This window comes from Drosophila sulfurigaster, chromosome 2L (genome assembly GCF_023558435.1).
Source record: "Drosophila sulfurigaster albostrigata strain 15112-1811.04 chromosome 2L, ASM2355843v2, whole genome shotgun sequence".
NCBI classification, from domain to species: Eukaryota; Metazoa; Arthropoda; class Insecta; order Diptera; family Drosophilidae; genus Drosophila; species Drosophila sulfurigaster.
Window position 1 is genome coordinate 17,656,379 of NC_084881.1, and position 26,791 is coordinate 17,683,169.

The 26,791-nt window shown below is 36.0% G+C and overlaps 1 protein-coding gene across 2 annotated transcripts in view; it reads left to right on the plus strand.

Moving 5' to 3' along the window:
* LOC133850476 (putative neural-cadherin 2) overlaps positions 1 to 26,791 on the plus strand; it is a 153,277-nt gene that overhangs the window by 74,510 nt on the left and 51,976 nt on the right. The window contains exon 1 of one of the 2 annotated variants that reach the window (XM_062286593.1): positions 8,094 to 8,265. The exons of the other annotated variant lie outside the window; for it this stretch is intronic. The gene's annotated coding sequence lies outside the window, so the exon portion shown is untranslated. Of the gene's footprint in view, positions 1 to 8,093; positions 8,266 to 26,791 lie in introns of those variants that run through there. 2 annotated transcript variants of the gene reach the window in all.

The following is a 26,791-nucleotide window of genomic DNA, read 5'->3' on the forward strand; positions in this document are numbered from 1 at the left end:
AAGTTTGGCGCTGTTATCTGTAGAGTGTCAGTGCTCCTTTTTGGCTTGGCTGCCATTCATTTTGGGGTCTAAACGTTTTATTGTTGCATAAATACTTAATATGTGTTGTAATTACTTTTAAGGATCTTATCATCATCGTTGTTGGTCACCTCCTCCCTGCTCCCTCCTCCTCTCTTCCTCCCATATAACCAATGTAGTTTTGTTCTTAAATTGCCCTTTGTGTTTAACTTTATGCGCAAATTAAATATGTGAACAATCCGTTTTTGTGGCAAAGTTGATGCTACCAAAAGGACTCGGCTCTCTCGCTTTGTGGTGCCACACAAACTGCCCAACACTTGGTTGACCCACAGAACAGACACACACACACACACACACACACACACACATATGTTGTCACTTTTGCTTTGTCAAGTATGAGTTTAATTACAATTTAAATGATAAGAATGTATGTCTTGGTTGTGCTTTAACAACTATTTGGAATTTTTGGGATCAAATTGCTGGCATTTTATGGCGCATATTTCTCAATCAAATAACTTGATTTATTGACTTATGAGCTGCTATTTAACGCAATATGATTGCAGATAAAAATTTGTATGTATTTATTTTAAATGGTATGGGTAAATTTAAAAATATATGCATATATAGTCGAGCACATTCTATGTTATGTACAAACACCGAATTTATTTGTTTCGGTTTTTGGTATTTCTTTTTTACTATATTTAGTATATTTGAGTAATACGACACCCATTAGTTGCTTTGAGTGTCAATCTGGTGTATGGTATATTTTGAAAGTAGTACAATATCGATATACCAAATATAGTTTTCCGTATATTTATACTATTTTCGTGGTACACTAATTTGGTATATATTGAAAATAATACCATACAGCTGTGCTCTCATTGAAAATATATATCTCACAGTATAACAGTGTCTCCCAGGGAAATGTAGTTTCTAAAAAAAAAAGTATCTTTATTGAACTGTAACAATTTAAAATATGTTGCTAATAACATGTGCAACTTATTTCGGCTAAACAACAATTATTTAACTCTAGACATGCAAATTCATTTAAATAATATATATTTGTAGCATTTTGGAAAGTGAAAACTAATGTTTGAGATTCTTAATCCATGTCTTGTGTGTTACTGTGGTTGTTAAAGTTAAAGAACATAAAAATCGAGTAAAACATTTGAATACTGTTATTTTGCAATTAAAATGTATGTAGTGCAAAGCAATTCGTATCAAAAACAAATACAAATAAATAGAGACAATGGCAAAATAAACATATCCAGCTGCGATAACTTGACAGATAAACAAACTCCAGCATAGTATATATTTAGAGGAAAAAGGGGGAAACAAGAGAGTTGTTGGATAGTTGGCAAGTCATCGTTGACAATTGGCACATTGAATTATGAGGCACTCCACAAGTTTTCAGAAGTAGAAGTTTGCGCAGAAACCCAATAAAAGTCAACATATAATAACGAGCAAGTGTAAAGTGTAAAGTGTAAAGGATTGCCATGTGCAATGCACATTCTAATCCACAAAAGAAAACAACAAAGCACGTACTGGACATACCATACAGAGATAAATGCGAATGCGAATGGAGAGGGAGGAGGGAGGAGGGAGAAAGTACTATAGATAGAGAGTGCAGAGTGCAATAAATGTGTGCAATAAGCTAACAATATACAAAAGGGCGACAAATGCCAAACGACAACGAAGAACGAAGACTGCGAATAGCCATGTTCATGTTCCACGTAGCAGCAAGCCAACATCTTCCACACACACACACACTTGTGTATGAATGTAAAAAGTGGCCAAATAAAACCCATAAATCGCCACACAATGCACCAAAACACACACCCAACAGATGGTGTATGGGTGTGTGGAAATATAATAAAAATAAAATACAAGTCAGTGCAATGGCAATTGCATGTCGAATAACGAAATGGCCATACAACTTGCCTTGCCCTTCACTTCACTCCCACCCCTTCACTTGACCCTGAGCTACACGCTTGGCATTGGGATTGACAAAAGTATTATGAAGTGAAACCACACTTTTCGTCATCCGTGCACTATTTTTTTTATTTTTTTTGTGAGTACCAAATGTCATGTTGTGCAGTGTTGTCCATTCATCTCGTTTTTAATAAAATTGTGGCAGCGAATGCCTGCTCGCTCCTCTGCCTGCCTGCCTGCCAAGGTGGAGTGAGGGGAGGTGTGGAAGAGGCAGATGTCTGGCAGATGCCAATAACACAGCAACTGGGAACTGGGAACTGGCAACAACAAGAGCAACGGCAGCGACTAGAAAGACTACAACAAAAGCTATCAGGCAAACACTGAGTGAATAGTCACTCAGCTGGACAGAGCTAGAAAGAAAGAGCGACATACAGAGAGTACAAGAGTAAGAGAGAGAAAGAAAGACAGAGGAGAAAGTTGGGCGAAGATGAGGAGGACTGCCATCGCACTTGACCACATTTGAAAAGAGTTATGAATATTGCAGTCTAAGATGCAAAAGGAATGCGCCAGTGTATGTGTGTGTGTGTGTGTATGTGCCGTTGGATGTGTGTGTGTGTGTGTGCGCGCTCTATAGAAATTGTTATTTTTCTTATTTATTTCAATTTATGAGATTTTTATATGCGCACTTCTGTGGCTGCTTTATGGATGTTTATGTGTGTTTGCTGGTGTGTGCGTGTGTGTATGCGTGTATGTGTGTGTGAGTTTGCTTCACTTGTGTGCGATTATATTGCCTTCTAAATGAAGTTTAGTTCCTTTGGCAGCTGTAAAAGACGTTATGGATGCAGCTGTATATTGAATTTATGCAGTTTTCAAAGACAACTTTTTCTTTTTTTTTTTTTAATATTTTGCTAAAGCATATAACCTAAATATATTTTAATATAACTTAGTTTCTTTAGGCTTGAACGAAGTTAAGGCAAAACAAATTATTATATATTATTGAAGAATTTCTTATAAAAATGTTTGGAAATTTTCAATTTAATTCAAATTTATTTTGCTTTTGATTTTAAAATACATTTCTGGTAGCTAAGTATTGACTTTGTTTTTGAAATTATATATTCTTAAATTTCTGGGTATTTCTCTATTTAACAATTTTTAGTTTAATACCAAATTCATAGTTTTGAAATTTCTATGGAATTGTTTCTTACCAAAATTTTATATTTCCTTATTTTTTGAAAATTACAAAATTCAAATAATAAATACACTTGTTTTTCATTAAAATCGTTCATCAATTTAAAATTATTTTTGAATGTTTAAATGCATAATACATAATTTTGTAATTTTGTAGTAAGCAACTTATACTGCCAACTACGTTTTTAATTAATTAAAAATTGATTAAAAGTTGAAATGACTCAAATCTCTAGATGATTTTATCTCTTCACGCCACAAGAATAAATTTTATAATCTCCTTTGCTGTGAGTAAACAATAAGCCTACCACATGGCTGTGTTTTTTTGCTCAATACTTTTGCTTTCAATTAATAATGAAAACTGCAATGTGGCTGAAAGTCAACGAGAAAGGGAAGGAAAAAAGCGATTTTTAAGATTATTTACTGATAAAAAGCACTTTTGTGAAATGCTCATGAAATTATCGCAGTCATCCGGAAGGTGCCGCAGATCCACTCACAGATTTCCAAAGCAACTGCCAATGTCACTAATTCAATTTTGCAGACCAAAAACCAAAGTAAAAAATACTAGAGTAGATGAGAAAAAATAGTGTTGCAAAAAAAAAATAAAAACAGAGAAGAGAAGAGAAGTTAAAGTTGACTGCAACTCGGTCACGAACTGCCATAAAAAAGCGCAAAGCAGAATCGAGTCAGCAGGCGACAAAAGAAGAAAAGGACGAATGAAAGCGAATGTGAAGCGAAACGAGAGACGAGTGACGGTGCAACGAGGGATGGAGGGAAAGGGTGGTGAAGTGTGAGTTGGTTGAGGGGTAAGCCAGTGTATTGGAGTTGATATTTGCGCATCAGTGCGCACATTGAACTGTCAATGCCAAACGACAGGCGACACTCCTTATGGAGTTGTCAATGGGGAAGAAGAAGGGTGCGGGGAGAATGTACTGACGACGGGTTATTGCCAATTTATCAATTGCAGCCATTGCATTGGGCCAATGGAGTCCACACTAATGCAGCCATTGCTATTTGACCTGACAACGACAACGAGAACGAGAACGAGGCAAACGGCATTCGCCAAAGCGGCAAATCACTTGAACCCCTCGCTATGCTTTACATTCCCCTCTGTACTCCTCTTTCCACCTCTCTCACTCCCTTGTTGCTGTCTGGCTCATGATGTGCGTGTTGAAAAAGTAATTACATCGCTGACTGCCACTATAAATAAGTTGCCTTGAATTTTTATTGCAACTTTAAACTGTCATTTGGGGCATAAATTCAAAGGCTGAGCATCTGCCGCATCTGGGCAATGCCTCTTCATGTATACCCCGTAAACAATATTAGGTGACAGCGGGTATAATGAACTTCATATATAGGATTCAAGGACATTCAATGAAGCAATAAAAGAGAGAAATTTAGTAGGAAAACTTTTATGGGTTTTCTTTTGTAATGGGTTGCAATTATTTAAATATAAACAAATCATAAATAGAAACTGGAATTATCATACATATGAAAATATGAATTTTTACATTAATTATTCATTCATTATTTTTATATTACATTTCTGTGATAGAAATAAAACCATAATGATGAGAAAAGCTATTATATACATTTTAGAAAACATAAAGTGAAAGGAATATACAAGAAAATGTGTATAAATGTAATGAATACAATTTAAGCTCTTACAATTAAATGAACAATTACTTATTAGAAAAAACTAACTTAAAAATATATTTTTAATAGTAATTTAAACTTTTATTGAACATATATAAATTAGATTTCATTCGAATTAGGGACACAGATTTTCTTCAACCACACTTTATTCAGACAGTATGTTTTAGCCAAGCACTTCGAGTCAAAATAGTTTTACAGATTTTTGCTGCTAGTCTGTTTTTCATCTGGTGGCTGTTAGCCTGCATAAATCAACGCAAATGAATGCTATTTAGTTGATGGCCTCAGCCAGGAAATGCGCCAAACATACACATTCAGACTGTGTGTGTGTGTGTGTGTGTGTGTGGCAAAAGTTGGAGTGTTGAAGCTGTAGCAACTAATGCAGTTGCAGTTGCAGCTGCCGAGATGCCGAGTCTTGCCATTTTCCACAAGCATTTCTCAAAAGGCGGGCAGCGGAAACGAAGCCAAAAGCGAATCCTAACTCCTGGCAACACAGCAACATCAACAAGCAAGCTTCTCAAGATGTATTGCATTAGTCTGTGACCTGCAGATACACATGCATTCGTATGCATGTGTGTGTTTGAGTGTGTGTGTGTGTGTTTAGTTGGCATTTCCGTTTGATATTAGCCCGCACTTATATGCGTTTAGTCAACAGCTACAAACATGGCGCAAAACTTGCAACAGCTTCGCATTTTCGGGGCGTAATGCATTTCTGCGGTTTGCTGCCGCCTCTGCCCCCCAAAAGGGGGGCGTGACAGCAGTCTACTACTGCCAACTGCCAAGAGCCATGCTTTTCTTTTGTTGTTGCTGATTGCAATGCTCCGATGCTGCTGCTGCCGGCTTCTCGGGTTTTGTGGTCGTCTCGTCGACATCGTCAGTGCATTTGCGTATCCCCAGCTGGCATTTTGGCCAGGCTCATATTTTGAATATTTATGCATTGGTCTGGCCCATAAATTCAAGCGGAAATGTATGGCAACAGAAACTGCAACTCGATCTGCAGCTGCAGCTAGCTACTGATAAGGTTAAGCGGCTTGCCACATGATTTCGGCACTCAATTCTAATGACTGAGCCTCCGGCACAAAATGTTCGACTAGTTCTACTCTCTGGCAACTGAACTTGTGAATTGAGCGAAGCAATTTAAGCCGTTTATCAATAATATTATTATTGCCATCGTTGTTATAATTATGCGCAATTATATTTGTTCAAATGCACTCTAATTAACATTGTTTACCTATTCGTTTTTTCTCTTTCATTACAGGTAAGTGAATTCATCCAACTTGTTGCCTTTTGAGCCATAACGTAAGTAAAACATTTATTTTTCTGTTTGTTTGCATTACTATTGGCCATGTCAATAACTGCAAATGGCCAATGTAAATAAGCAAAACATTCCATTTTTTTTTTCGTTGTATTGTGCCTAGCCAATTAAATATGGCGTAAGACCACAACTATTAACTAATACAAACAGCTAAAATAATTACAGTTTAGCAAATACCAAATTTCAACAATTTTCCTTTGTGTTTATTACACTTTTTTTGTAGTTTATCTATTTTTTATGAAAATTGCAAAAAGTCAACAGAAGCAACATTTAATGCAACTAATTGAAATATAGTTTATAGCTAATAAAAAAAACAACTAAAGGTGGAAAAGTTACATATTATTTGTAATTTCCAATTATCTTTTCGCTCTAAAAGTGTTTTTAATTATGACAATATTTCAATAAAATATCTATATAAATAAGATATTGGTTTCATTCAGTTATACAAAATATATTTTTTTAGAATTTTTAGATTGAGAGAATTCACAAAATATAGTTCAAATTATTCAAAATTAAATGAGAGTGAAAATGTCAAAACATTTCCATATAATTCTAATCAATAAAATGTGTGATACAATTAGTTACATAAAATAGGTTTAAAATCTTCATTATTGAACCTAAATTAAATGAAAGTATTTCTCAAATCATTACATAAAAGTTTGAGACTTAAAATCTCTGAATAAAATGTGTGATACAATTAGTTACATAAAATAGGTTTAAAATCTTCATTATTGAACCTAAATTAAATGAAAGTATTTCTCAAATCATTACATAAAAGTTTGAGACTTAAAATCTCTGAACTTTTTCGTGAAATGTTAACGTAGATAAGATATTTGATACCTTCAGTTACACAAAATTTAAAAAGTTCATTATTTAATCTTCATTAAATAATAGTTTTGTTGAATTTATTTCTTTAAAGCATTAGACTGAAAATGTCTTGGATGTATCTTTCACTTTTATGTGTGCCAAATTTTTCATTCTTCTTTTAGAATCTTTAAGCTTTCAAAGACAAAACTTTCTCAAGAAACGAAATGATAATTTTCAGTTGACACATTAATTTATGTTCATATATGCTATTTGTTATGAGTGCAAGTCGAGAGACTTCATGCAAAATGATATATTTTATTAAAAACAAGTTAAACTGCTCGTTAGTATAATTAAAACTATAAATTATGAAATGCTAGTTTAATCAAGCACAACCAAATGCGATGCATTGGAAAACTTCAAAAATAAGTGAAGTTGCATTTTATGTTTCTTTTATCGAGCAGCTGCATTAATGGCAAAAAGCCGAATACAAATCATAGATGCAAGTCGTTGATTTGTAGCCACTTTTGGAATTCATGTGCAAATACGCATAAGTACACACATACACATATATTTGACTATTTTTGCATAGTAATAATTCTGGGGGGAAAACTTCATGAGGTTTTCCAAAGAGTTGGCTTAATGCTGGGGCACTTAAGCTGACTTGATGTATGGTGAACATAACATAAGTCATAACAGCGCAAGAGAATCGAATTGAGAAGGAATTGAACAATGAATCAACAGCGAGAGCGATGCATAAAGTCTCTTAAGAGAGAGCTCTGTTAAGTGTTAAGCTTGCACTCAGTTAAGTTTGTACTAAGAGCTCTTCTCTCACTTAACATCCTCGCGCCTTTTAACATACTTGTTGAGCTGTTGAGCGGCTAACAGCAAACCGGCTTAGCTCTTGAAAGAGTAAATTTCCCTCTGTTAACTTGGTTAACTGCCGGCATTGATGCCAAGTGCAGACAGTGGGTCAACCTACTAACCTACTGAGCACACACTTTAACAGCGCCCACATACAACTGACGACGAAATTAAGAGCAAGCCTTAATAGTGACTGTTGCTGTTAAGCTGCTGTTGATGTTACTGTTAAGGTGCATCTGCTTTTATCCAGCATCCTGTCAAAGGCTGCTGCTGCTGTTGCTCTGGCAGTTAGTACATTTTTAGCTGTTGACGGCGGTGCGCGTGTTCTCGGCTACTCTGAGAGCGATTAAAACGGGGGCAAGCGATAACGATAACACAACAGCAACTGCGACAGAGTTTAACAGTATCTGATGTGATCAAAGTTTATTGTTTCGCGTGCCGAATGTGCATGAAAGATTACACACCAGAATGTAAAATAAATTCAATGTTCAATTGTAAGGCAATAAAGCAGTGTGCGTGTGTTTGTGTGTGAGTGTGTGTGTGGGAGTGTCTTTTTACTCGGCGAGAGAAATTCAAGTTGTAACAGCAGCAGCAAAGGAGATAAATTATATTAATGTGATATGATAGCCGAAAATTTATGTGCATGTTTCACATTTGATGGCAGCCCGATAAGAAATGTTGAATTTCCTGAATATCAATTTCGCACCACTCCAAATGAATAATGTAATGAATTTAATTTAAAAATAAAAAAAATAAGTATCCTATGCCAAAAATATCTGTCTGTTTATGCGGACTACTTATGATAAATGGTGTGTGAAGATGGCGCCATTAAAATGTTCGTTTATCTTAATCAAATCGTGCGTGTAAATAGTTTAATTAATGCTCATGCCATTTGCAAAATGGATTATGGATAGAAAGCAAATTATGATATGCATCATAAAAATGATTTAGAGCGGAAAGTGCGAAGCTGTTAACTACTCAATTGTAATTGCAACTGCAATTAAACCCAAATTGATATTAAATAGCCCCAAGCGCTGTGTTCATCATAATTCCAAAGTGATTAAAGCCAAATGAATTTTTCACAATGGCAAATCTATTCAAATAAATACAATTTAGTTTTAAATCAAAAAGAAAAACATTACATGTAATAAATTAATGAAAAGCAAAATAATAAATTAGAAAAAAATATATTCAAATAAAATGAGAATAAATCTATTCAATAACAAATATATTCAATAACATTGAATTATGTTTAAAACAAATAAAAAACATTTCAAGCAATAAATTAAATAATAAAACCAAATATTAATTTAGAAAAAATATATATAAAAAAACTGAATTAATAAACTTCAAATGAAAATAATAAATACGTATTCAAATTACATTTTACAAATGAAATGAATAAATGATATTTTCCATGAGCGCAATTATAAAATGTTTAAAACAGATGCCATTAATTAAATGAAAAATGCGCATTATTTAATAGTGTGATTAATTATGAGATGTCAGGAATGTGTTAAAAGTTGTGACTTAACTGTTAAAAACAGCAATATAATATGCTTTAAAATAATTAACATATTTTGTGCGCATTATGTGAAAATGAGACGAAAAAACCCAATGCAGCAGCAGCAGCAGCATTGTCAACGATTACAACCACAACAAATATAAATATATATATATATTAAATATGCGATTTATACACATGATGCCCGAGGGGCAGTTAAATGAGGCGGGGAAGGGGGAGGGAAAAACCCAATGCCGCTAAGCCGCTTAAGTGCTATCATGTTGTATACAACGTCAATCCGCAAAAAAGGCCATCAGAAACATGATTAATCTCAATTTATGACAACCCAACACACCAGCGAAAAAAAGGCTAACAAAATCAACTTGGCTAACAGTTTGGTTGTTGTTGTTGTTGGTTGCAAGGGTGTCAGCTGGCTGCGTTAACGATCAAGCTATCGAACGCTCAACCATCCCTCTGATAGTCAGCCATCAATCAATCAATCAATTTATCAATCAGCACTCTACGCTTCAGTCAAACCAAGTGGGAAAAATTTATAGAAGCCAGAAGCCACTGATTGCATTTGGGACTCCGAGAGCAAGCGAACGAGCGAGAGGCGTGGTCGATAGGCGCTTAGTCGCTTGATTAAGGCATAATTGGCATTTAGGTTAACCTAATTATGAGCACACACAAAGTCAGTTTAGTTTGTGCACAGAGGCCATGATTTATGCAGATACCCATAATTAGCATGTGGATCTCGGCTTAGTTCTCTCTCGTGTCTGTCTACATTTTGACTCTGACTCTTCTGGCCCTACCAAATAAAATAATAATAATCGTAATAACAAATAATGTAATGTTGGGTTCGTCGGTCTAATCGTAATTATGATTATGCTAGCTAATTAGTTTCATGCTCGTAAATCAAGCTATAAAACCGGATGCGATGAATACGAGGCACGAGTACTCATGAGTGTGTTTGTTTGCCTTGGGCTCGCTTCACCATAATTGATTTCGAATGTTGCGCTGGGCAAATTGTTATTAAGCCAGAGCTTTGGCTAAAACTCTGACAAGAGTTTTGCATTTGCGTTTTAGCTGTTGCATAATTAAAACGACTTACATATGCCACTTTATGAACCACATAAAATGGGAGCAAGGAAAAAATTCCCCGCTGCTTTCCTCTCTCTTTCACTTTTACTTACACCTTCAGCCTTTTTGGCTTTCGTCTCGTAAGCTCAACTGCAACTGTGAGATGCGTAGACATCAGCTTCGTCGCCGTCGTCGTCGTCTCTCTTAATTTATTATTTCAGCTTCATTTGCTTTCGTTCTCCGTGTGTTAGTGTGTGTGTGCTACCATTATATTTTGTGGCCCTCTTTTGGCTGGCATAAACTTCACTGGTGCGGACCCATAAAAACCGTGCAACATTATGATTACGATTATGTGAAATGTGTGTCAGGGATATGTTTTGTCAAGGACTCGCTCTCTCACTTTCTCACACTTTCTCGCCCAAAATCTCTTGAACTTGAATTTCGGTTCGATAAAACTGACAAACTTTTACCGAGATATATGTTATGGTGTATTCAAGATACAATTAAGATTAAATTTTCAAGTGCTTTCTGAACAAAATATACGATTCCCTTTTGGATCTTTGGATATGTTTATTATGTATGATTATCACGCAATATTTTTAAAAGATTTACAAGCTTATAAAATGTAAGGTTACTATTTAGATTTAAATAGCAAAAAAATTAATTTTTTTAAATAAAATTTTGTGGAAAGGCAAAAGTTATTTGTTTTTTTAATATACCTAGATTTTTTCTGGGAATAACTAATGTTAGCGAATTGAATAATTAAATTTTTTCCAAAAATATTCAAAAGCAATTTAATACCAAGTGATTTTTCTTTAATGAAATATTGTAGTAATAGAGAATTGACTAATATTATTTATTCTTCAATATACTTTTATATTGACCATTATCTTTTCAGAAGCTCAGCAATATTTATGAATTACATTTCTTAACGAATTGAATTGAATTTTTTAATGTATTCCAAAAATATTCAAAGGCAGTAATTTTTAATTAAAAGCAAAAATATAATTGCATATCATTAAGATATCAATAATAATAATAATCACAAATAGGCTTGGTTTATGACTTTTATTTATGATAAGTAGTTTAGCTTCGAACTAAATTCTTTAGTGCTATAATTTATAGCCTTAGCAGCCTGCAGTCATTCATGCAATATTTTAACAATAATTCACAATTTATTCGGTGCTCTTATCTGTACCAAATAATTTGTTAAAATTTTTAATTTTGTATGAAGATTTACGAGCTGTCTTTTACTAATACTTTAGCTAAGGCCATTAAGTGCAAATACGCTTAGATAAACCAAGTTGAATGCAGCTTCCCAAAGGACTACTTGAATATAGTAGCTGGTATGCAGCTTCCCTGAGGATATATGATATGATATTGAAGTAGCCAGTGTTAGTCGGAGGCAATAATTGATAAAGTGTCACACTGTTGACCCACAATAATTGCATATAATTCTAGTGAAATCCGCAGCCAATTACATGAGCTAAGCCAATCGCTCTGGGCGATTGCCAGCAAACACACATATTTCGGATGTCAACAAACGACCGAATAACGTGCCCCTATTTCATCTAGTGTATATGTGTGTGGTTAAACATATGGCATATATATGTATTTGGATGATATGTGTGTGTTATCTGTGTATCTATATTCCCACTATTTCAATACACAGTCGAGTGGCCACACAAAGACTGAGGCAACTGAGGCAGTCATGTGTGCAATATCTGAGCCTATAGCCAGCAGCAGTAGAGACAGCAGCAACCATCTTAGCAATCTCAGCAGCTTCTGCCCAAAAACCCGCACAAGAGAGAGTGAGAGAAAGAGAGGGAGACAGGGACACGAGCGAGATAAACGACTGTGATTTATTGCATCTAATTGCTCACAAACGGGGACTGAGCACGTGCTCCAATAACTTTTGGCTTTCACACCTCAGCAGATTCGCGAGGATGTCGATGTAGAGATGTCGAGAGAGATGTGCAGAAAGGAAGGGAAGAGGGAAGAAGCGAGGCACTGTGGATGAGCCGCCAAAACCAATGTCGATTTTAGCGGCAACTAACGAACATTTGCGGTTTACAGTGGCGCCAATCAATTTACGGTCAGGCCAACGTTGCTAACTGGCCCGCAACGAACGCTTCATTAAAACCAATTTCAATGCGCGACCCCAACTGATAGACAGGACACACAGGACAGACAGTTTCCCCATTTGTCGACTCTGTTTGTCAAACAGCAGGTGTTTTAAAGCAGCACTTTATATTTGATATGCTGATATGTTTTTGATTTATTTTGCACGCGAACTGTAACCAATCAATACAAATTGATAGCCCAGCTATAGATTGAAACAAATTAAACTATAACATTTTTTGGTAAAACTAAATCAATGAATTGCGACCTACAAAGCGATCAATTCAAAAAGCCACTAAATATCATGTGCTCCGTCAGAAATGACTGAGTATTCCAAATTATAAACTAGCAATTCATTTTGATTGCAGCACTGATAAAAAAAAGGCAAAAAAGTCTGTGAAGTGAAAGTCATGTGAAATTTACATGTATTGCAAACGAGCTGAACAACAAAAATTTAGACAGGTGTCCAGTCGGGTTCTAAGTTCCTTCAAGTTGAATGCATTGGAAACTTTTAATATTATTTTTGATTTTTCGTATGAATACTAACAGGATATTCTAACAATATTTGCTGATATTCCATATTTGTTTTCAAAGTTTTTTTTTTTTGAACAACTTTTGGAACAAAACTTTTTTGCCTTCTCTCACTGCACAAACATTGTCATAAAATTTGAAGAGTTGTGCATTAGCACAAAAAGTGATAAAAATGCCGCAAAATATTGAAGAGAACAAATACACATATATTTTAAAAGTAAAGTCAATGTAATAATTGTGTTTAAGGTTATACCTCAAGTTATGTTGATTCAATTTGGTTTCATTTTGGCAGTTTTTAATTGGAGATATTTTTATATAACAATCAACAAACAACAAATTTGCAAATTTGGTTGCGAGCAGTTAAAAATTGTAAAAGCTATTTAAAAAATACCTCTGTGGTTTAATACAATATTCAAAATATACCAAAGGGTGCCATATATACCGTATATATCAATATACCATCGGTTCATTTTAGTATTTATCGGTTTATTTTAGTATTTTTGCGGTATATTAATTCTGTATATATTAAAATTGAGTAATGATTTAAGAAATACTTTTGTATTTTAATTCAATATTCGAAATAAGCCATAAGGTGCCAAATATACCGTATATATCAATATACCAAATGTAGTCTTCTGTTTATTTTAGTATTTTTGTATTATCATTGTTTTGCTCTTATTCACGATAGGTAGCTTTCTTATTTGTTTAAATTATTAAGTTTAAAATTTATTATATTATTCAAAAGACTTTTGAACTTTGAGTAACCTTACGCCTTCTGCATATTTCTATTCAAAATATACCATAAAGTGTCAAATATTATATACCACATATACCAAATATAGTCTTTGGCTATTAGAATTTTCGCGGTATATTATTTTGGTATATCTTAAGAATTATGTTGCACTGTTTTGCTTTTATTCACGATGGGTAGCTTTCTTACTTGTTTAAATTATTAAGTTTAAAATATAGTATTGTAGGTTTTCTTATTTTATGATGAGTCTTTTGAGCTTTGAGTAATTTTACGCCTTCTGCATATTTCTATTGCTTTATAATAACATGTTTAATAATCTCCCCAGCTGCTTAACCCTGATTGGGCTACACTTTACCTGTCTGGTATTATAATCAACATATCAATTAATTGCTTATCCCACTTCGAGTCTGGGCCACATTTGGTTTTTGACCAAGTTGTTGAACCACATCACGTTGCAGCATTTTATTTGCTTTATGTGGCATTAAGTATGTTGCCGCCGCCGCCACTCAATTGATGCTCGGGGAAGGGAAGGCGGAGGTGGATGAGGAGAAGAAGAAAGGCAAACAAAAATCTTGCAATTGGCACAGCAGCAGACAACTTGAGTTTTACTTCATGTTTTTCATTTGTTTGCGAGCGGCCTGAAGCGCCACCTCCTACACCACCTACACCACTTTCACAGTCCACCCCTCATGCATATGCATAGTTTGGTCAGCTGGGCGCAACGTGCCACTTGAGTGTTGCAAGCGGCGAGAGAGTGCCTCGCTTTTATTTACTTTGCGTTTGCAGCGAGCCAATTAATTTTTATTTATTTTAATGTCACGTCTCTGCTTTTTGAGCGCGCGAGTGCGGGTTGAAGGGAGTGTGATGGGAAATGGGCTTGGTACAGTTGCAGTTGCAGTTGCACGTTTCCGTTTCAGCTCCAAATTTTATGCATTACTTGCAAATTTATTGACCCAGTTTTGCAACAAAGATGAAAATGTTAAAATTCAGTTTTGCCCCGCGCATTCACCCCCGTCTCTTTCTCACTCTGTCTCTCGTTTTGGTGAACCGGAAAACAAAGTAACAATTTTTGGTACTATGAAAAAATATGCGCTGTGGGTAACTTGCAACTTGTATGTATATTTTTTCTTTTCGTTATTTTATGTATGCCCAAAGTTACATTGTAAACTTGTTACACAAAAGTTGTGACCTTTTTTTTCTTTTCTTTTTTTGGTACAATATTGTTTTCATGTTTTTGACTGAAATATTAGTTTGAATACTCTGCTGTATATTATTTTCCCAGCAAATCAAATTGGAATTCTTTTTGTTTTTTGCTGTTGTTGGTAGGCACACGCATTTTGATGGCACGCTAATTAGCATTTTGGTTGGGGAAGGAAAACAAAGCCATTGTCAGAGGGGCAGAATGACAGCTTGACAGACAGCTGCACACAATTTTCGAGGGGTGGTGGGATCTCACTTGCTATGCCACTGGCAAATTAACTTAAAAGTTAATTACACTGATTTAAACACTCCACTCAAATGCAGAGCGCGAGAGAAGAGAGAGAAATCAGCGAATGGTAATGGGGATTTAGTCAACTGATTAGCAGGCAATGAAAGCCAGTTTGGGACACATCAACAGGCATGCTATTTTTTTTTTTTCTTTTGGATGGTGAGGAGAGCAGAGAGTTCGAATGCCAATGAATGGGAGTTGCCACAGCTCCCGTTAAGCTACTCTCGTTCGCTCGCTCTCTCCCACAAATTGCTGCGGGCCTTGTGCTGCCTTTTTTGGTTTCGACTTTCAATTTTTTGGGGGCGCCTCGCTACGTTTAGGCGACGCGTTCAAGTGGCTAAAAGCAGCGAAGAACGTAGCACAGAAAGAGAAGGAAAAGAAAAGAAGAAAAAAACGTGTAGAGAGGCAGAGAATTTGAAGGAAGTTGCAAGTTGTTCAGAATGCTGTCGAGGGGCGTGCCAACGAAGGCGGTCGGGCAACTAAAGCTTCAAGTGAGCTGGGGCGTGGAACGTGAAAATTTAATTAAGTTGCTGTTGTTGTAGCTGCTTGCTCACTCTACAGTTACTCGTTGTTGTTGTGGATTTGATTAAATTGTTTGCATGCCACAGCATTCTATTTGTTATTTGCAAGATTTCCGCATAAATTAACTTTGAAGTATGCGCGTGTGGAGAGCTTCGAAAGCCCCAGCCAAAAAGCTACAACGACAGCCATCAAAACAAGATTAGACCCTAAATAAATGGGGTGACTAACTTTAACTAATGAACTACAACAAAAACAAAAGTGCCAAATAATTAGAAATGTATTGCCAGAAATCAAACGAAAATTTAAGTACTAAAGCTTCGATAGAAAAAGTGTTGCCTACTTATAAGCGCAGCTTAGGAGGAAACTTATATTCCGCCGTTTTATTGGTAAAATAATATTATTATTAGGACTAGCGTACTCTAACCACATTTTGGCAACTTAAGTTTGTGCGAATTTGTGCAAATTTATTGGCAAAAATCAAAGCTAACTTTACTATAGCCCAGGTTAAGAAGTGTTGCCTACATTTAAGCGCCACAAAAAGTATTACCTACTTTCTAGCGCAGCTCTTGCAATATATGACCTTTTAAGTTTTGCTTCATTTTTTAGTGTCTACTAGCAAGTTTAAGCCTTTTCCAAAATTAAATTTAGTAGCTTATAGCTTCTGGCTAAAGTTTTTTTCGGCAACCTGTGCCACAGCGTGGCAATACATAAAAATAGCGGCAAAGTGCGCACAGCTCGTTCATCAAATCATTTTATGATAACGACCTACTACCCAAACATCTGGGAAGATTGAGGAAAAGTTTAAGGCGAACACGCCAACCAGCAAGGCAGGCAAATCATGTGCTACCATGGCAGCTGCAAGTGCCACTGCAGTTGCACTTGCCGCCTCATGTATATGCAACAAACATTGAGCAGTGAGCAGTGAGCTCATTTTTCAGCCAGTCGAATGCAGACTTGGCTAAATGGGTCACACGGCTGAGTGCATTTTTGGGCGCGTCAAAGACGTCGATGTGTAAACAGCAGCAGCTGCTGTTGCTTCTGATGCTGCTCGATTCCAGTCCAAAAAGGACTCCCCAACTGCCACCAAGATTATTACACTGTAATGCGTCGCTTTCTACTTACTTGCCAAGGCAATATGGAAAATGTGTCACTAGGGGAAAGCTTTGAGGGGGCTTTGAGTCCCACACCTCTCACCTCTTACCGCGTTGCCGCCATTTCCTTTTGCCGCTTTTGCCTATGAAATATGCTAATGATCAACTTGAGACATGTTCAAATTATTGTCAAGCTGCTGCGTTGCGTCCACACAAGTTCAACATTTGCAGTCAATGTCTTAAAACTGCTGCAATTCAGTTTGCAAAAATCAACTTGAAAACTTATTCATGACTTTGGGCCGACAAACTTTTACCTCACTCCTTTAACAACTGCAATTGTTAGATTCCCCTTGCCAAGCAAAAGCATTCATCCTTGCTAATTAAGTGTGTTCTTATTTCTACTTTTTTTTTTTGTGTCTTTTTCTTATTTTCTTATATTTCTATTTTCATTTCGTGTGGGAGTCTCTCGTAATTTTTCCCAGCATACATTTTTTTTCTTCTGTGTGTGTGTGTTTTTTTTTCGTTGCTGCCGGCAACCGAATTTCTGCAATTTGTCTCGTCGGGCTGGGGCAAATTATGCGAGTTTTTTTTATATAAATTTAATTAGCACTGCATATTATTAACAGAAGTGTGCTGGCGGCAATTATTTCAGCAACACTCAGACGGACTTGCACCAACTCCCCCGCACCAAAACCTTAAATGGGAGTTTCAATTATGCTGATGATCTCGGTGGTAGTTAAAGTGTAATGCTTAATTGACTTTATGGAATGTTTGCCAAGGGAAATTAATTATGAAATTATGAAATTCATAAGAATATATTTAATGACTGGCTAGCTCACTTCCACTTGAATAATTTTCAATTTTCTCTCTTCTATTTATTTGCACTTTGGATTTTCATTAAATTTTTAGTAAAAATTTTGTTGGTCTCGAAAGTAAATTTTGCTTTTCAGTATTCAGTATAAAATAATTTTAATTTATTTCAAAAGAAAATCTGAAAGCAATATAATTTGTTTGCTGTTTACAAAAATATTTCAAAGCAAAAGACATATGTATATGTATTTTGCAAAATTTGAACTATTTGCAAGTCAGACACTTTGATTATTTGCATTTCAGGTATTTATAAAATTAAGATTGCTCATTTAATATTTAGATGAAAACCATTTGAGTTAATTTTTAAAGTAAAGTTATGTGTTTTCTTTTGTTTTAAGAAACTATTTAATATATTTTGTATCCATATTGCCAAGTCCTGTAAGTCAAGCACTTTATTCATTTTTCTTAATAAATATTATTCCCATTTAGTATTTATTTTGAAATAATTAATATCTTTTGTTAAGAAAAACAAGTTGTAATTTAGTTACCCTTTCTTTAGAAAAATATGTTCTAGTTTGTTAAATGTTTGATGGTTCCCTAAACAGAAATCGCTGCTTTCACATATTTTTTATTTACTTTAAAACGGTATGGTTAATATTTATATAAGTTTGTGTATTTATTAAACTGCCATTTTTCTATAACGAATTGTTTTAAAATGCCATTGTTCAATAATAAGTTTCTTTAGAATTGTCGCATTTATTAAATTGTCATTCTTCAATAATGAGTTTGTTTAGAATTGTCGCATTTATTAAAATGTCATTGTTCAATAATGAGTTTGTTTAGAATTGTCAGAGTCCAACACTGACCTACATAAATAAGTAGGACAATATATTAAAAAGGCGGCAGTAGAGACTGCGACTAAGATTAATTCATTGAGCTAAGTAACAGAAAGTATCTTTGAAAAGGCTTCGCTGAGCTGTCAGCTTGTTTGTCTCCTTGCTTGGTATGTGAGTAACTTATCCCAACATGACAATAAGCTTAGTGACACCTACGTTGCATCCTTCACCTCGTCCTCTTTCTCTTTATCTCTCTCTCTCTCTAGGCACTTGTAGTGTCACACTCTCCCGTTACTTGTTTTAATTGCAATTTCTGTTTTCGTTGCACATTTCAACGTGTGTTCCACTTTTGCTTTGTTTCCTACTCTTTTTTTTTGCATTTATTTTCTTGTTTCGTTTTCCCTATCAGCTAACTAAGGCGCGACAAGAGAATGGTCTTTGCCAACTCTCTAATACACACACACGAACACACACACGCTGGCAACGAAATAAAACAAAGCACACACGAACAGCAATTGCACATTTTCCCCATTTGCCACTTGGCGAACGTTGCGATGTGATTGTAGCGAATGCAAGGACGAATGCACAGGATCCCGCATTAGTTCACGCACGGTTCAGTGCGCCAAACTTAATCCTTGTGCTCGCTCCCCATCTCGCTTTCTCTCTGACGTCCCAAACCCATTTACTTCGTATCTACGTGTGTGTGTGCGTGCTTCGCTGGATCGTTAGTTTATAATTTTAAAGTTGGATTAAGCTAGCAGCAGCAGCAAACTGTGGCTAGAGTTAAGAGGGCGCTGCGAAGGACAACGCAGAAAAGAATGTGCTGGTAAAATCAGGTCAAATGTATGTGTCACTTTTACAGCTTATTACGGCAAGCAGGATAACCAGCGACCTCTGCTCCTGTCCCCTCTTCTCTCTCTCTCTCTGTCTTCTCCTCTCTCTATTCAAGCTCGTCGCGCGTTCAGTTTATCCTTTATCCGTCTCGTGCAGCCTTTATGGGCAACATTATCGCATAATGTAATCATTGGCCCAATGATGGCATGTCCTTAAGACAAATTCTTTGTTAACGCACAAAACACCAACCCGAACCCCAACGCAGCATCGTCCTGGCACGTTCGTTGGTTATAGTGTGGTTCAACCATAAAAGAAATCCAATAAAATAATAAAAGTTAGTTTAGTTAAAGGCAATAAAATGACAACACCTCGCCGTTGCCGTTGCTGTTGCCATCACATCCTGTGCTCGTTCAGCCCTTATTTGTCTTCGGGGCTGTGCATTATATTAAAACCCAGTTTCTTGGCTGGGCTCTACTTAAGTGGCAGTCGATGTCTTCATCTTTTTGTGCTTGCAATCAATAGACTCCCTGAACATGCAAATGCCATAATTCATGATAAACTCAGGTGCCTGCGGCACGCCACACAAAAAAAAACTCAAGCACAAACTATTTGCATTGTTAAGTTTTATTAAAGAAAAAGTTGACAAGGATAGGCCTTCAGTTAAATATGCTTGCGCTTGCGTTTGCGTTGTGCTTTATGATTGTGTTTTGTATATTAACAAAAAGAAATTCTCGTCGAGTTATTACAAAGTTTTGCTACGTTTGTGTAAGAAGTCGTTTCGTTTTGCGAAAAACTTCCTAATAAGGTTGTTTCGTCACACAAAATAAAAGTTCATTATGGCAAAGTTGGCAGAGCGAAAAAATGGAATTGTTGCCGCTGTCAACTGAAAATAACTTCTGCTCTCTGTCTCCATTCGCATTGCACAGCACAAAACTCACAAAAACTAATGAGTTTTGTACAGATAAAGATTTGCACTTGTTTCACAAGTTTCAGTGATTTGCGGCTAGTTTTGGATTCTTTCGCCGCCTGCATTGCTTTTTATGCCTCGCTGTGCTGCCCTTGGGGTCAGCTTTTTATTTGTTATTTTCAGTTTTTATTTTGGCATCAAATTTGCATATTTATTGCACAGTTTTGTAGAGCAAATAAATCTTGAAGAAGTGCTGTAAATAGCCATAATGTAAATAATGCTAACCATAAAACATAAAGCAAAGATGAATAAAACGAAGTGAGCTAAAATGAGTTGCTGCTTATCGGCCATATTGATCTTATATGTTTTTTTTTCGCACAAAAAATATGTTTACATTTGAGTCAGCGACGATGTGATGTACGACGAGAGTCGCAAGATATTCGCAATGAGATAACTGCGAATTTATTGTGTGTTTTTCTTTTAGTCAACCCACACTCACACATTTAATCGAAGCAATTCACAACACTAACAAAATCAAAATGCTTTGTGTCTACAACTTTTTAATGCGACAACTGCCAAACGGCTAAAAGCGAGAGCAATTTGTCAGCATAAAACTCTTATTGTGTGTGTGTATACACTTACTTATGGCGGAGAGTGTAATGCTGTCGTCTTGGGTTCCACGATAATTGATTTACTTTCTCCTCATTGTCGTCAATCAATTGCCAGTCGCAGTTACCAGTTCCCAATCCCATACGCATTGCCATTGCCAACACTCATACGCCACGTACACCCGCTGACATCATAACGAGCGCACACACCCACACACACACACACACTCACATATTTCTTGCCAAAGCATACACAAACATGCCGAAGTGCTGATAACATGTGATTTTCGGTTCACTCTTTTGGGCAGAGGGCGTGGCAAACGCCCATTGATTGATGTCACTTTGTCAGCAGCAATGTCGCCAGAGGCCACTCAACTTTTGCTCAGGCAACCGATAAAGGCTTTGGCCTCGAGTTAACTGAAGCTCAGGGCTCTGATCTAACGGGCTAATCTCAATGCGTACAAAGTATCGCAAGTATCGAACTGCTTATGCACATATATCAATATTGATAGAGTCCTTTTTTATGGCTTGTTTAATGGCAATTCGTTTTATTAAATCATTGTTGGCAATTTTTGATTTCTTGCTTTGAATGAATTTCAAATTTAATACCATTATATTGATGACGTTGTATTTTGTGTAGGCAATAATTTTTTCTTTGTTTTTTCTTATTATTTGAAACTTTTTGCCGCAATTCATTACAATTTAAATTGCAGCAGTACTTAGAGATATGGGTTTTAATTTGTTTTATACTATAAGTGTTTTATACAATGCATATAGAACTCGAAGGAAAACATAATTAAAAATTGTATTCTGATTATAATTAGGCCGCAACTACAACAATACAAAATTTACCAGTTTAAATACAGCTGTTGTAAATTCTTTAATTCCTGGGTTTTCAAGATTAAATTCTAAAATATAACCTGTTTTCCTAAGTACAAAAAAGTGTGCTGCCTAACATCAGTATTAATTGATATTCCTTATCATAAAGATAATAATTGAATTTGCATATTAAATGAATAATGAAAAGAATACTTATATAATATATCATAAGAAAGTTTTTTTCGAGGCAACAATAATTTATTTACAATTTTATGTTTAACACCGAAATAATAATTAGAAATTATATCTACTTTTGTTGACAATTATTAAAAGTAAACTTTATATTTATTTCAGGCATATTTTTATAACATTTCTATTAAAATTGGGGACGTATTTGTAAGGCTTCTTTATGTATTTTATATTTTATTGGCAATTATTAATAGTAAACTTTGTATTTATATCTATAGCCCTCTTTATTTATTTTATATGCGCGTTTGCTCTGCGGAAAACTGCCTGAAAATCATCTAGGATATCCATTCAGTATAAAACATAAACTTGGCGCAACTTTGTGATGCTTGCTTATTGCCATCTTTTACATATCTCACATTTCGTTTATGCCATTGTTTATATTAAATGAATTGATAAATGTAATATTTGAACGTTGCTTTTTTCTGCTGTTCCCCACTCTGGCACGTTGCCAAAACTCCACTCAAAGAGTGGAAGCGCAATTTCATGTGTGACTCGCACAATTGCGCCATTTAGATGAGATTGAGCGTGCCACTCTCAGACTCATTCTATATGTGTGTGTATGTGTGTGTGTGTCAACGAGATTGCGTGTGTATTAGTGTCACTATGTGATGGGAAAAGTTTGGCACGTGACAAAAGCCTGAGCCTGTCGCTAAGTCTCGCGACTGTGCTGGCCACAAAATGGCAAGCCAAAATAATGATGCTTATATTTATGAAATTTATGCGTGACACCCACTTGAATACGCTCTTTCTCTATGCGTTTGTCTGTGTGTCGCTTATCAGCAGGCCGCCAAGAGCGAAGAAGTCCTTTTGCTAACTGCGGGAAGTCAAACGAAAAAGACGCTGCGCTGCGTTGCGTTGCTCTCATTTTTAATCTTAATAAGAGAAAAACTTTTTTCTAGCTTGTTTGCCGAAAGAGGCGTTTTTATTGCTGAATTCGTTTGTTGGTGGCAGGGCTCAAACTACTTGTTAGCCAAAATGCTTGAACAGAAGCCATAAGTGGATGGCAATGGCATTGTGCTTCCCATTTTCTGAAAGGGGGCACCATTATTATCAATGCAGGCTAAAGTTTTGCCCAGCTTTACTTCACACTTGACTTCTATGCTACACTCGTTCATAAAATGAAATCAAAATATCATAAACACTTTTCCCAGCACATTCGAATGTCTCATGCTATTTACTTGGTGTCCATGTCAGTCTCTGTCTGTGTCTGTGACTGTGTCTGGGCGTGTGCCAGTCTATAGAAATGTATATTTCTATTTTTATGCCCGACAGCCTGGCTATTAGATAAATAATAGCAAGTAAAGCTGCTTTCTTACTTCTCCTCTTTCTCGAATTTGATTCAAGTTTCGCTCACAAAAGTTTCGCTACAATTTTTTGTTGAGGGGCAAGTTCAAGTTTGCGCTTTTGGCAGGCATTCGCTGGCAAATCAACAAACAAATAAATAAAGCCAATAATGGCTTGAAAATTGATGCGTTTTCTTTTTTTAACTTATATACCCTAGACACATTAAAAAAAACAAAAACTTTTTGCAGGCGCTTGCAAAAAACAAATTTGTGTGCAGTCAACACTTCAAATAGCCAATCTATTAACTACTTTAATTTATAGGGTAACTTTATGTCGTTCACTTGCTTATCTTATTTCTTATTTTTTGGAAATTTATTATTGCGCTTTTGAGTCCGTCGCCCTTGAGTGTGCTTTCTGCTCTTCTTGTCTCTTGTCTCTTTTTGACTTTGACCCCTGCCTGGATTTCTTGTGGGCGTCTCTCAACCGAGTCAAAGAAGTCCTTTTTTCACTGGAAATAACCTGGGTTCATCTGACCCACGTTATTTTTTTCTCCGCCTTTTGGGCACTTAATAAAATATTTATTTACTGGCTGACTGTGTTCATTGTATTGTGTTGTGCTGCTGCGGCGGCTCTTCTAATCAAATTGAACAATTTTAAATTTTTTATAAGTATGATTCGTTCAGGGCGATTTGTGCACTTTTAATGCTTTAAATTAATATTTGCGGAGCTGCGAAATATGATTTTTTTATATTCTCTCTTCCTCTACACGAGCATTAAATGCAATGGCCTTTGGCTGTCATTCAATGCTCCAATAAATTCGACAAATTGCTACCAGAATCCTGACATCAATTTGCTGTTGGTTGCATGTCTGAGAGAAAAACGGCAATTGTGATTTTTATTGACTATCGCACAAAATCAAATAAACAAGAAAATACTTTTCTATACATATTTATAAAGCGAAAATGCAGCGTGTCGAATGTTGAGCAATTGAAAAATGCCCTGTGGTAATTTGTTTATGGAAAATAGAAGTTGATTTGATTTAAACTACAAATAAATTGAAATGCACTTTTTGACAACATAACTGAATTAAGTATTAAATTTCTATATATGTTTTTCGTTATTCAAATTATTAATCTTTTAAATTATTAAAAATTGTATTTTATATTAGTCGAAAGTTGGGTTAGCTGATTAAAAGTCACTCTTTCTGTTCCATACTTCATCCTTTTGCTTACACCTTTTAACACTCTGTAGATATTTCAGAGTATCTCTCAATTTAAGGCATATCAAGCTCGACTATGCCAGCGACAAGCACGACACAAAATGCACAAATACAATACAATATTTCACACAGAAAAACACGCACAGCACACACATAAAACAAAAGCGCGGCAGTCAAAAGAAGAACACAGCAAATGTCCTGGAGAGTGGGGGAAAAAGTAAACGGTGAAAATCAAATAAATCAAATGCTCGTAAATAAATCATTTGAATTTATTTTCATATGACCAAAGCGAAATGTTGACAAAATAAAAGCACAATAAATGTATACTCGAAAAGGCAAGCAAATACGACATGACGACTCGACACGTTGCATAAGGACCTTTTTGCCTGTTTTCACTGCGACACACAGGACACACGGCAGAGACACAAGAGACCAGGAGACCAAAGAGACAAGGGACACAGACACAGAGACACGGGAGTGACAAGCGAACAGCGAAGATGCCACCAACCACAACGGCACTACAGACACGGACATTTAAGGTCCTCGCTGACTGACTGACGAGCTGACGGAATGACTGAATGAGAGGCTGAAGCTAAAATGTTATTTACTCACTTTCTGCACCTTTGTCTCTCTCTCACTCTCTGTGTGTGTGTGTGTGTTTGTGTGAGTGTGACTGAGTGTCTGTTTGCTTTGCACTTGTGGTTAGTTATTTGGATGCTTCCATTGCTATTGCTGCTGCTATTGCTGCTGCTTCTGCCAGAGTACTCAAGTATTTGACGAATGGCGACAATTTCACTGCCCACTCTCTAACTCTCTCTCTACCTTCTACTTACTCAAAATAAATTTAGATCAGAGCAATAAATTCATTATGGCATTTAAATGCTCTACCTTAAATAGGACTGTTAAAACCTTCTTCAAATTTATTTTAATGTCTTAAATCCATTTGCGAGCATATATACAAATAACTTATTCTTTTTTTATACTATTGGATAGAACTTTGTGACTTTATGGCTCCCAGAAATGTAGAACCTATTCAATCTTTAAATCAAATCCCCAAGTTGAGTTTTTGAGTTTAAGTTTATTTTTTTCTATGGTCGAATAGAGTAATATTAATTTTTAATATTTGTAATATTTATGAATACATTTACAGTATCTTAGACATCTCCTTAGGTCTGGCTTCTTTAAGATTTTTACGCAGTCGTAACCACTTTAATTTATTCTGTTCGAAATGCAGCTCGTTAACATTTGCTGTTGAATGTCACGCTCAAGTCGATAGAGCATTAGGTTGGCGCCTTTTGCGCATTATTAATGAGACAAGTTCAATTAATTTGTAGCTTGAGCAAATTGTCAGCACGTGTCGACATTTAGCCACGTTCTCCGTATCTCTGACATCTGTTGTTTGCAGCTCAAATACAAAGCTTGCTCGCTCTCGCACATTGTGTAATGCGATTTGATGTCGCTATATCAACATAAAGCATTGAATCTTTTGAAGTGGCAGCTAATGGCATACAATAGCAAAGCTTGAACTTAAAAAAACCAAATTGAAAAAAGGAAATAACACTTGACAATAGAACTGCTTTTAATTAAATCGAAATGACAGAGAAAAATGCTAGGAATAAAACTTCAATAACAACCACAAATTAAATTCTTTGTTATCAATATTTTTTTCGAAACTTTTCTACTGTCTTAAATTGAAGTTATTAAATACTAATTACGTGCTAATCGCTAAGCTTAGCTTAGCAGCTCATCATGTGCTATACTTTGTGTATTGCCAAGCAACCAAATCAAGTGATGTGACGACATAAATGCCGCTTCACATTCTCATTTCGGATTTGGCAATTTCGCATTTCCCCCTTCGAAACATTTCCCGGCTGCTGTTGCTGCTGCTGTGCAAATTTGGTGCGCTCAAGAGCCGACTTGCCTCAACTTAATTTACCAATACTCTGCTGCTGGTGCTCGGCAGCCCGACAAATCCTTTAAGCCTAAGCGTAGCGGCTTGTTTATGCCAACTCTTAAGGCAGGGTAAAATCATTTGGAGCTCTCAACAACTCATCGGTCGGTTGCAAGTTTGCCTTTGCCTCAACTCAAGCTGTGCCTCCGCTCACTCACCTCACTCTGCCCAGCTACAGCTGAAATTAATGCAAGTCGGCATAAGCCTTTTTCTAGGCTCTTTCAATGTCGTCTCGGCTTGTGCTGCATTGTCAGTTAAGTTGGCGCAGCACACACAAAGTTGTGGGGCAACTTCCTACGCTGGCTAAACAAATTAATTACATTTTATGCAAGTTGCGAATTTGTTTCGCGGCCAAATGCAGAGCGATTGAATATTTCTTCGTCTCCCAATTTCGGCAATTCATTTCGAATGCAG